Source organism: Cupressus sempervirens, chromosome 4, assembly GCF_028749045.1.
Source record: "Cupressus sempervirens isolate cs-2001-9-10 chromosome 4, ASM2874904v1, whole genome shotgun sequence".
NCBI lineage: Eukaryota > Viridiplantae > Streptophyta > Pinopsida > Cupressales > Cupressaceae > Cupressus > Cupressus sempervirens.
Window position 1 is genome coordinate 476,080,343 of NC_143121.1, and position 13,653 is coordinate 476,093,995.

Sequence of the window (13,653 nt, forward strand, 5' to 3'; positions counted from 1 at the left end):
GTTACAACATTTTTACAGTGTTTACTGAGTATCAGCAGTAACTAGTTATTTAAGAGATCTAAGGGATCTGTGGATTTGTTTTTGTAGTAACTGATTCCGCCCCCCCCCTCTTAGTTACTCCATCTATAATCCCAACATAATGTCCTAATAACTTTTGTAGAGAGAAACAATGATTGAACCAATTTAACTAACAACATATATCATCATACCATTAATTATTTCATCCAAACATAATAAACATCTAAGTGATCTCTTATAGAAGTCTTCAAATGACATATCCCAACATTCTGAAAGAACATTTCCTAGGTCACTAGTTTGTCAGCCTCATAATTACCCTCTCCCAAAGTATGACTCGCTTTGAATTCCTTAAAGAGGATTAAATCAACATGCACCTTTGCCAATAGATTTTTTAAGTTTCATATTTGCGAGTTATTAAATTTTAAAGCCTTAATCACTATTTTTGAATATCCTTCAATATGAACTTTATCAATGTTAAGAAATGCTCCTAATTTGAATGTCAAGAGGGCCACTTGAGATTTTGTCTAATAATAAGTTCCTTCATGTATCCTTTTAGCTAAGAAGATGAAAACATCACCATTCTAATCTCGAGCAATAAAACCAATACCAAAGACCCCTAGGTTTCCTTTTGAAGCTCCATCAAAATTTAATCTTGATCCATCCTATCCTTGGCTGCCTCTATTAGGGTACACTTTAGTGGTGAATATTTTCCATTTGGTGAATTTCTCTCATTGACCAATGTTGGTTTGGCAATTTTTTTTTGCATATGTGGTATGGTGTGTTGCCCCATGTTTACCAAAGATAAGTCAAACCCTCAGCCCCATTGCCATAGGATTTATGTCATTGGATCCCCTATCGATATGAAATAGCCGATCAAAAATATATTTTGAATACAAAAAATTAAACACATTCACCTATAATTTCTGAAGCATAACTTTTTGGCTGGCCTCAATTCACCCTTGGTTTAAAAAAAATGTTTTAGGAGAGGGACAACATTCGCCCCACAAATATGTGAATGTGTGTCACACACTAATTCAATTTTTCCAACTATATTATGCATGGCCATATAATTGGCAAACCATATTCACCTTAGAAATTCTAGAAGACTTGTTTTTATTATGCAAGCTTTGCCAAATATTTTGTATGTGCTATAATATTCAAATAGAATTTTCCAAAAAAGAGTGATACAAATACATTCATAGATTAGTAGGTTGTCTCAATTTAAATAAATAGAAAAGTCTCAATTTCTCAAATTGTCGAGATCATTTTCAGGTGAGTTGTGAGTGTAACAAGTGCATTTTAGCCAAAGGTGAGTAACTCAAACCCCTATCTATCTATTCTCTCTAATTTTAGTTCAATCTTATTTAGTAGATTCAAGTCACACTATTAGTGGCTAGTTGTCAACAAGGACTAGTGACTAGTACCATCGAGTCATGTAGTAACTAGGGAGACCTAGGATATCTATATTTTATAAAGTAGGTCATACCACTAGTGAATATTATTTAGATAAATATATGTAATAGACTATAGTCAACTGTCATTTTTTGAACAACTTGAATTCGATGGTAGCCTATATTTCTTGGGAGATGTCAAACATGAATAAGGGTAAGAGTCTTACATGTGGTGGAAGTCAAGAAAGGCTAGCCAAGCGCACTAGCAAAACCTTGTCATCATATTTTAGTAGCCAAAATAAGGAAGCTACAACATCACAAGTAAATTTACAAGATTCCTAACCACTACCACTACTAGTTCCACTGGCACATATTGAAGAAGTTGGCGAACCTGATATCTATGATCACGATGAACTTGAAGAAGATATTTAGGTAATTACCCAAAGTAACCAAGATCTTCAAGTCAATACCCAGAGTAGCAAGATTAATATAATATATTTGGATGAGAATTCCAAAGATGGTGATGGTGCATGACAAGGAAAGGGAAAAAGGAAATACAATCCAAAAATTGATGCGAAATCCAAAAAAGATATGAATTGGGATCTATCAATCAAGAATTTTCAAATAGAATGGGCCTCAAAGTGTCCATTCATTGAACTTGTATGCAATCCAAAAGAAGGTGAGCCTCCAGTAGAATGTAAATGTATGATATGCACAAGGATAAATAAAAAGGAAAAGAGGTTGTAGCTAAAAATTAACACCATAGAAAAGCATACAGGTAATGTTTATGAGAAGAAAATCATAGATGAAGTGGAAAAATCAATGACAAGATGGGAAACCAAGGAGGAACCTCAACATGTTAAGAATGAAAAAATCTTAGAATTTTAAGAGAAAATACATACAAAGCCTACTGAAGTTAAAGGCTCCATCAAATCTCTTCTTGGAAAAACAATGAAAGTTGAAGAAATGAGTAAAGTTCTTTAGTTAAGTGTTGTCTTATATATTTTGAGCAAAGGGCATGCCATGATAGACTACCCATCATTGGTATTACACTTTGTAAATTTTTTTTATTATCTCAGCAGTCACTGGTTAGGAAACAACATATGGGAATGGGAAAGTTGTTTTACTGAGGTTGAAAAGGAAAATATCAAAGGAAAAAGTAAAGAGTCAAATTTTATTGCATTATCTTTATATGAGGTGACAATAATAGACAATACTTCTTGGGTATGCATGCATGTCTACACTATACACAATTTTGTCCACCAACCCAATATACTAACTGCTGTTAACATGAATGATAATTCAACAACATAAAACATATTTGAACTAGTAAAGAGTTCTCTAATTGAATATGGAGGTATAGATGAAATGACAATTGCCCAAAAGTTGGCGTGTGTTGGAGTAGATGGAGCTTTAGTAATGCAAGGCCACAAGAATGGTCTCGTCACAAAGTTAAAAGATTTTCTTGCACCTTATGTTGTTGGAATTCACTATATGGCTTACAGAATGAATCTATCTTTTGGAATTGTCAGTGACTCTCTAGAAATATATAGAGTTAAAGTTTTAATCAAAGAAATCTATAGGAACTTGTACCGAAGTCCTAAATAATTTAGAGAATTTCAATAGTTTTCTGAGGGACTAACTAATGGGAGAAAGCTGCTTAATGATAATGATACCAGATGGATCTCTTTGGATGAACCAGCTCATTGAGTTTTTTTCTAAATATCCATCATTGCTTGGTATAATGGACTCAACTGATGATGATTAGGGTGGTCAATGGAAATATAGTGAGCTACTTTAAAGGATAAGTAATGTAGAGAAACTCTTAATGTTAGAAGCCATTCTCCCCATGCCAGAGGAAATGAGAAATATAATGAAGAAGATCCAACAAAGATTTATGTATATTGCAGAATACAATATGCTATATAAAATGATATGCGTGGTCCTCGATAATCTCTATAGAAATCCAAATTCATTTTCTATAGATGAAATTTTTTTAGGATGGATGAGAATCATAGATTTGGATAATTTTGATAAATTTTTAAAGATTGATGTAAAGGGGGAGTTATGTGCCAACGTACGGGGTGTTGAGATACCAATGCACTACTATGGAAGGCCCATGTCCAAAAGAAAAGGACAAAAACCCACGTAGCCAAAAGGAAGAATTTGAATTGATTATTGAGTTTGTAATGAATTGTGTGAAGGGTATTTCTTATAATATTTCCTCAAAAATTAGAGAAAGATTGTCTTAACACAAATTACTTGAATCAATGTGTATTTTGTTTCCCCATTATTGGAGCTTAAGAAGTCCTAAAGATTTTAGAGATAAGTTATTGGTTTTGATAGATCAATTTTGCAAAAGCAAACAAACCAATAGGGTAACTATAAATTAAGTTTTAGATGAATCTGGTTTGAGAGATCAGTCTCAAAAATTTTCCATTACAATGAAGGAATTATATGATCTTATGTGGAACCCCAAATAAGAAGGAGCGATAACCAAACTTTGGAGAAATATAACTTAGAGTGAAGTGTTGTGGGATTCAATATTAGATTTTTTAAAGCTTGTTGAATTATGCTTGACCATGATATTGGGCTCTACGGAGGATGAGAGAGTTTTTAGTGCTTTGGGACTTCTAAAGTCAAAGGTAATAAATAAACTAGACAATAATTTGAAAAATTATCTGAGGCTATATACATCTAGATATGAAGTCAATAATTTTTCTTATGGAAGGGAACTAAAATTATGGAGGAAGAAATGTCAAAGAAGAGTTTGGGCAACATTTCATGATTATATGTGGATACACCTTTATGATCTCCTTGCCGTAAATGTTATTTATTTCCACAAAAGGAAAAAAGTAATGGATTTTCTTAGATTCAAAAAATTGATTGAAAAAGATAATAATGACACCTCACTCATGCCCCACTACATTTATAGCTAGCGTTGGGTGATTATGGAAAGAAAGAGACAATTAACACATGCCATGGAAAGATATTTTTGGGCTTTGGGAAACCTTGTGGCCTTATGATGGCATTCTATTTTCTCTACATTTACATCTTGAGTATATTTAATTTAACTTTTTAAAATTGCCTTACTTGCAACACGACGATGTCAAAAAATTCAAAGGGGTTGATGGAAAAATTTGAAGAGTTAGTGGTTGAGTTGGGTGGCAGTATAGGCACCAGTGATTGTATTGAACCAGTGGGAGTGGAGGAGTACATTCACAAGAGTGAAACAATGATTGTTTGTTTGTGGGAGGGTGGCTTGTTACCCTTTATGGAAGGGATGATAAAACATGAGGAAAATATCTCTATGCAGTACTTCAATTTGTGGAATAATAGAAGGGTGGTCATTAGTGGGATGAGTTTTGAAATTATTGAGGATCTTATTGCTAGGGTTGATGGGTTTCTCATGGGTCAAAAGAACTGGTGCGAACAAGCTCGCATGAATGATGAAACCAACCTATAAAAATTCTTCAAGTTTAATGAGGATCTAGTTTGTATGAGAGGTCATTTTTCCAGGCAACACCTTCCTAAGCCCTGGGACATCATTTGATATGCTATTATCAGATATATTACCCTAGAGGATTAGTTTTAGGTACTTTATTTTTACCATTCCCCCATCCTCAACCATTTTAGGAATTTGGATAAAATCTCTTTTCCATTCCTTTTGCTAAATTCTATGGAAGATAGTATTTTCAAGGCAAGGAGAGAGGAGGAAGGAAAACCCTTTTACCTCATCCACCAAGGTTTCATGAATGATTTGTATACCCATCACCTTTCCCAAAACCCGCCACTCCTAGTTAACCCTCTAGCCACTTCTACCCCCCAAGTCTCTCTTGACCCTAGGCCTAGCCCTAGCCATAAAAAAATCAAGAAAACCCCCAAACTTGAGGTCAAAATTAGTCTCATAGACTATGACACAGATACTAGGAAGAGCAAATAGAGTGCTAATTAATCCAACAAACCCGTCCAATTGGAGAAGTTTAAGTCCCCTCCCAAATAGGTCTTTAGATCAGAGTCTACAAAAATTGACATGAAACCCCCTAAGAGGAAGAAACCCCACCAGGAAATTGGCAAGAAGTCTAGCTCCAATCCTTCCAGCCCCTCCCATATTTCTGATACCTTGGAGGTTAACCTTTCTCCAACTAGAAGTGGTGGTGAGGAAATTAATTCACCAATGAAGGAAACTCCTAAAGTGTGGGAAAAAAAGGGAAAGTATAGCCATGACCAGAGTCATTGCAAGGCTCAGCTTGACAAGCTTGAACAATCAATGAAGGATTTGGTAGATAATCATACTGGCATCTACCAAAGATTTGAAACCTTGGCTAAGTTCTCCACTAAAGTGATGCATTCCATGGCTAACACCCTTTACTTTCTATAGGTGAACAAGGATTTGAAGGACCTAGGCAAGGAGAGTGAGACCTCCTGCTCCATATACAACTTCCTAGTGGAGGACTAGATGAAGACCCTCTTGGATAAACTTGTCAAGGAGGAGGGGGTGAATGTGGACAGGGATGTATCTAAGGTGAAGGATGTTGAGGAACCAGATAAGAAGGAGGGCAATTAGCCTAGTTGGTTATTTTTCTATTTTCTATAATGATATCATTTAATTTGAACTTGATGCCCTACAAGGATTTTTGTTATTTGTATCAATTCAATTGCTAGACTGATAGTAGTATGTGGTTTTACTGCTGGAATACTTTTCCTATTTATCTGCTTGATCACAGTAGGACTAATGTTGTTAGGACCGTTGTGAATTATGTTAGTTTTTTGAAGTATAAAAATGGTATTGATTAGATGATAGGGAGGTAACCTCTGAGTGATCTTTTAGCCTTTTTTTACTCTAGGATCAATCCCCCATCTCTGTTGGCTGCTATCTCTATACTTCAAAAGTATTATAAACAATGAGATCACTAACTCAAGTAATGGTACTGGTATGGGTAGCATTGATGTTGATGTTGAGGATCAGGAAAATGAAGGTATGCAGACTGACACTAGAGAAAACATGGAGCATAATGAAGGACTACTTTATTTTGATCGCAAGGAATCCAAAGATTTGGATGATGAGATGATGTGGAAAGTTTAACAATTATAGTATGATGTGTCAACTTTGAATATTATTACTTATTAGTAATTACTACAGTCTACATTATGGATTCTAGACAATATTCTCTAAATCTAATCATGATTAACCTATCATGCATAATAAGTTATATCATTTTCTAAATGTCTAATGTGAAAGAAAAATGTACATTTTATGTTAGATGATGCCATGAATCAAGATTTATTCAAATTTTATCATTACTATTATTTTTTATTTGCATTATTATGCTCATATGATACGTTGTTATGGTACAATCCTTGAAGATTTTTATGAAAATATAGCAATTCAAATGATAAAATTCATATTCATTCTCATTACTTTTTTTACACATGATAATTAATACAATTCAATGAATTCATATTGCAAAAGTTAAATTTGAATACCCAATTTCATAATTATGAGTTATAAGTACTAAATTTACAACCATTACATTTAGCAAATGATCGTAAATTCTCTTCTATAGAAATATAGAAATAAGGGAGCAACAACAACTTCAGGTCATTTTTCCTTATGGGAGGACTCTTAGAGTAGCATCAAATTTAGTATCAAAAAGATTTTTTTGTCTTTGCATTTGATAGGCCTATTGATCAGAATAGCATTTAAATTTTGCTATGTTTATCCTGCTCAACAAATAAAATTCAATCTTTAAAATCATATCAAACAATTACAAATAAAAATAAAGTAAACACTACAAAGATGATTAAAATCACTTTCCAAGTTTCACATACTTTTATGGATGTCTTATGAGATGATTGAAGATTCAATCAACTTTTTTAGGATGTTGAATTTTCTTTGTTTGGAGTTTGAAAATTTCTTATGTTATAGTAGATGACCTTTTAACTTTGTCAGACTTCCATATTTGGAAGACTTACTTGAAAAAAATGCTACATCCAATAGTGCATTCAGATTCACCAATGGTTTGATGCAATTCAAAATGCCTTTAGGAGTTAAATCTCGAGGAAACTTGATTAGTTTAGACATCATTTTGGCCTCCAAATCTTTTTGGTAAGCTTCCCTTCCAACGGATGTCATTGATGAATTACTAGGACAAGGATTAGGCAAACCAAGACTTATCATTAATTTTTCTTTGTCATTCATCTTGGTGAACTTTCTTTGAATTGAGTTCAAATATTCCTCTCCTTCCCTTATACTTTGACATTTTTGAATAATGACATTGTTTCATTTGACTCAAATAAGATATTCTCATAGGTTGTGATTGTTTTATTTTCCTTCTATACCTCTTGCACCATTTGTGACAACTGATTTTTACTTTGTTTCTTTATTTCCTTGGCTTTCCCTTCCCATTGTTTTTCTTTTTCCCTCTTATTGTCAAATTCTTTATCTATGTTACTGATTGTATGTCCACTAGACTCCAAAATCTTGAAAATATCTACTATAGATGCTCTTTCATCCTCAAATTATTTGTTTGATTCTTGCAATTTATCCCTGAGTTCTTTGAATTTTACATCTACATCCATATTAACATGTTCCGAGTATCACTGAGTTTCTTATTACTTTGTTCCAATTGTTCCTTCAAATTCTTGAGTTCCACTTCTCTCTCTACATTTACATCACTTAGCTTTTTATTAATTTCTTCCAATTGTCCCTTTAAATTTTTTATTTCTACCTCCATATATTCTGGTTGAGGTTGTGCACCTTCTTCTTGAGAGGAAGCACTTGTAAGGCTTTTCTCTATTTCTTTACACTTGTTATCTACTTCTTTATCCTTTGTCTTTGCATTTTCTAGGTTTGCTTTTAACTTTTCAATTGCCTTCTCCAACCCTTTTTTCTCTCTCCCCATCTTGAATAGTGAATTGTAGACCACAAAGTTGGTCTTTTTTGCCATTGTGACTTTTCCCACATTTTTTACTTTGGATAAATCCATAGATAGTGTGCTACCATAAAAATCTAGTGGATTTATCTCACTTTACGGTGGATTATTATCTAGTTGTGGGGAAGAAACAATCATAAACTCCCTCATTTCTTTATTTGTGTTATATGTTGGAAATAGCCTACTCAATGCAGGTTCTTGAGAATGAGCCATCTCAAGTATGTCCTTCTTGAATGACTTATTGATTTTCCTATTTATTTTTGTGGTTTCTTGAAAATTTATTACAAAATTATTGAGTTCAAAATTTGAGTATGTTGATACAATACAATGTTTGAAAGGAGAAAGAGCACTTGCAACATTGTACTTGTCTCCACCAATGCTTGAGGTTGTAATTATTGCATTTTGAGGATTACCAATGACATCACCCCTTCCTAATCTTTCCCCATTGCTACTAACAAGTGGATTTTTTGGATTGTTTTGAAGGTTTTGTCCTAAGGGAATTGTGATTGGCATTGTATCAGTATGAGTATATGAAACCTTTTGCTTCTTTGCAGAATGACCTTCAACTATATTATTTTGGTCAAATTTTAGTCACATCATACTTTTTGAAGATGAAACAACATGGGATGTTAGAATTCCACCTTGGATGAATAATGGCATGGGTTCACCTTTTTTTTGAAGAACTTGATGGGTCATCTGACTCATGTCCAATGATTGGTTTATGACCAGGGTTTAGTGGATTTGGTATTGGGAGTGGATACCAATTTCCTTGATGTGTTATGCCTAGCCAACCATCACCTAGATAACCCATTTTTCTATTATCTTTTCCCTTATGCCATATTTTCCCCCTGTCTATTGATTAAGTACAATATATTGTACAGTTGAATCAAATTTACTACTACTACTAATAGTTGGAGCCATCGATTTAGTGGAACTAGTTGTAGTGCCTATGGTAGTGTATGTAGGATCCTTACAAACCTCATACTCATTGTCTTCATCATTTGTATCATGTTGTGTTGCTACTGCATATGGATGCTCATTATCCCATATTTGCTAAATGTTTCATCCTTAGACAAGTCACCTAGATTCTTCCTCATTTCCCAAAAAGAATTAATTTTTTATCGACACCAATGTGAAGCTACACAATCTTTATTTGTGGCATCTAGAAGATGTTTAATTTACTTGGATGATCTGCTATTTGGTAAAAATTACAAGTAGGAGTAGTTGGAGTAGTAGATTTAGTGGAACTAGTGGTAGTGCTTGTGGTGGTGTGTAGGATCCTTACAAACCTCATACTCATTGTCTTCATCATCTGCATCATGTTGTGTTGTTGTTGCATCTAGATGCTCATTATTCCATAATTCACAAAACATTTCATCCTTAGGCATTCTTCAAAATCTACAGAGGTCTTAGGGTTGCTGATATTCTTCTTCATTTCCCAAAAAACATTAATTTTTTATCGCCACCAATGTACAGCTACACAATATTTATTTATGGCATCTGGAAGATGTTTTTTACATGGATGATCCACTATCTAGTAAAAGTTACTAGTAGTAGTAGTTGGAGTAGTAGGTTCAGTGGAACTAGTGGCAGTGCCTGTAGCAGTGGATGTAGGATCCTTACAAACCTCATACTCATTGTCTTCATCTACTACATCATGTTGTGCTATTTTTACATCTAGATTCTCATTATCCCATAATTTTCTAAATGTTTCATCCTCAAGAAAGTCTTCAAAATCTATAGAGGTCTTAAGGTCACTGAGATTCTTCCTTATTTCCCAAAAAGAATTAATTTTTTATGAACACCAATGTGTAGCTACACAATCTTTATTTATGGCATCTGGAAGATGTTTTTTACTTGGATGATTTTCTATGTGGTAAAAATTATAGGATGTTACAGGATGCAATTTTTCTTTCTGTCTATACAATTCTCTAATTTGTGCTAACAATTCTTGTATTGAAATATTGTTTTCACTGGTACATTTCTCCATCTCTATTTTGACCTCTTTCCATGAGTCCATATTTTTAAATCTTTCAATCAATGGCATACTCTCATGTTGACATATTCTTGTGAAGTTCCCATTCTATACAAGCTTCATACCAATTATGTTTAGTGGATCATATTGCCAATGTCTGGCAACATCAAATTTAACAATTGTAAAAAATTCATGTACCGCATTGAATGCTCTTCTCTCAAATGTGCGCCCTTCACATTTGATAGGCAAGGAAGGAAAATGGTTTCCTTTTGCTGACCATGAAAGCATATTCCAATGCAAATAGCCTCTTTGTAACATGTATTGGAATTTTGTAGGGTTCTATAGCTGAAATGTAAATCTTAATACAGTGTACTCTTCCATAAAGTACCAGTCGGCCAATTGACTTTGACTTCCCAGTTAAATTAATCATATACAAGACATAGGCAATCTAGGCATTGAAGTGCTTGTAATTTTATGATAAAATGGTGTCAAAAATAAGTCTACAAAGTGGTTGTAGTTCCCTTGGGGACCACCCATCCTAATCACATGCGTCCACTCAAATATTGGTTTATCAAACTTAAGCTGAAGCTTGTTTGTTTCAAAAATTTGATGATGGGATAACAAAAGATAACACAAATAGGTTGTATATCTAAATGTCTTCTGTGATAGTTGGTTTGACCCTCTTTTAATAATTAATATTTTTGTGTGCATGTGATGTACAATGTGCTCAATATAATTATATCTTATTGGTTGTTTTAGACAATGAATATTGAAAATCATTTCCAAAACACCGACATCCACTTTCTCATTACTTTCCAAATTGAAACACAGTAATAGTAGAGATACACTATCTTGTGTTAGAATATTTAGAATAACTGGGGTGGGTGGGGGAGTGGAGGTGAATTAGTTATCCTAGGTCTAGATGTACCAATTTAAAAAATAAACACTTAAACAACTTTAGATCTTAACATTCAATAGCTTGACCTCTATAGTAAATTTTTAGTAACATAAGCTAGTAGTCCACTGTCCTAAATATAACAAACTTGCAGAGTGTAAACATTAATAGTAAATCATCACAAATAACATCCACACAAGTTTGACCCAAGAATTTAACATGAAAACCCAATTTGGGAAAAACCACCAGAAATATGTTACCAATATTTTCACTCTTCTGAAGTGAGCTCTGTTAGGAGCTAACCCTATTAAAGGTTACAAAACATACTGTTAAATGTGACCTTGTTAAAGGATTTAATTAGTCTTGTAGGAGTGGCCTTGTTAGAGGGCCTTAGAACATTCTATTAGAATGCCACCTTGATTAAAGGATTTACATATGACTGTTAGATCAACCTTGATTAAAGGATTTTAATACTAATATAATGATTATAAAGTAACATAAGGTTTGATCTAGAAAGTACAACTTAGTTTACAAATATAAATCTTAGTTTGGCTCAAATGTTGATCCACTAACTGGTCTTCATTGTCATCTCAGTCTCTTATTTGCTTGGCAACCCTTCATGCAATAACTCTTCACCTCTTCTCAACTCTACTCAGCCTTTTGCTCAAGTTCACCAATCAATAGAATCAGCAACTTCTCCAAATCTCAACCTTCCAAAGTTAGCCCTTGCACCTCCTTAAATAGGTTTTCCTTTGAAAAGGGGAAAAACTTTTTTTTTTCTAGGATGGATCAGCCATTCCTAAGAAAACATTTTATCCCAGATGGCATCACATCATTGGATCTCAGTAGGTTTGATTCTAAATGTAAAATATTATTTCCAAAGATTTCAAAGCTTTTTCCTAAGTCTCATGGGGATTGGGATGAATCAACATTTAAGCATTTAGATGCATTTTATAAATTTATACATGATTATGATGTTTGCACAGAGGATTATGTGGTGAAATTTTTTGTTAGAATATTGAAATATTATGCGAGACAATAGTATGAGACATTACTTACTACAAGCATTGCCTCTTGGGAAAAGTTTGAGAGGTGTTTTCTTTGTGTTTCTTCTAAAAATGGCTATGATAAAGAAAAAATTTCTTGTGAGCAAGTCAAAGATCAACAATGCATCATAAAACATAAATTTTGTACATCTCTCTTTGATGTATTTCATAATTTAGAAAGACATGAAGATGAATCTTTACTTCAATTATTCATTGGGATGATAAATGTTTATCATGAAATCCCCTCAAATATGAAGCCTTCATACCAATAATTCATGAATAAGATTTGTGCCTTGAAAATTTTAAGTGATCATGAGTTAATGAATTTTATTGAATATTTATTGAATTGAGACATAGAAGAAGATAGTCAAGATAAGGAAACTGTTATGGAAGGGGCACAAAACCCTAATGATGCTCCTAATTAAGAAAGACCAGATCAAATTAAGAAAGAATCTATTGATGATAAAGGTAATAAAGGAATTGATTGCACAAAATATAAAATTGAAGAGGATTATATTAGTATGGATGAAATTTTAGATTTACTAGACAAAGAATATCAAAGACATGTTCAGAAAAATTATTATAATTTTTCTTCAATTCACCAAGATAAGAATATCAAAGAAACATTGCATATTCAAGAGGTGCTTAAAATATTTAGCTATGGTTTTGATCTCTTGAATAATGATCAAATTTTAGGATACAAGGAAATATCATTTCATCCATTATGTGATATAGAGAGACATTCAAAATGTGTGATTGATGTAGGCTCACATGCAATACGTATACATTAGGGAATTATAAGGAATCTTACCATTGCTCCTATTGATGAAGAAAAATATTATTCTCAATGAAATATGTTGAGTAAAAGTACCTTATTATGAATTTATAGATAAAGATCAAATAGGTTGCATTCATGAAGGGTTATCGACAACAAATTGAGGTAAGTATTTCTAAAAATCTTTTATAAAATCTTTTGAATAAAATGTTAAATAAAAACTTCTATAATTTTTTTAACATTGGTTCCTCTATTTTTTCAAGTTTAGTAGATGCAAAAAGATAAATACCATACCAAATTTGTTCTGAAAAGAAAAGATTATTCTCATATTTTCAAGAGATAGGGATAGATAAAATTGATACTTTTAATCTTGAGAAAATATTTCCTTGTAATATTAGAGTTGATGATATAAATTTGTTTAAATGAATGACTTGTTATCTAAATTTGATGTTTTTAAATGGATTCCTTTTTCAACATGAATATGACCTCTTTATTTTCCATAAGTTTCAAGATATATACTAGGAAATGCTAAAAGATTATGCTAAAAAAAGATTATAATAGTTTTATAAATCTCATAAAATATCCAAGAAATAATGTGGAAGTAAGTGATATGAATGT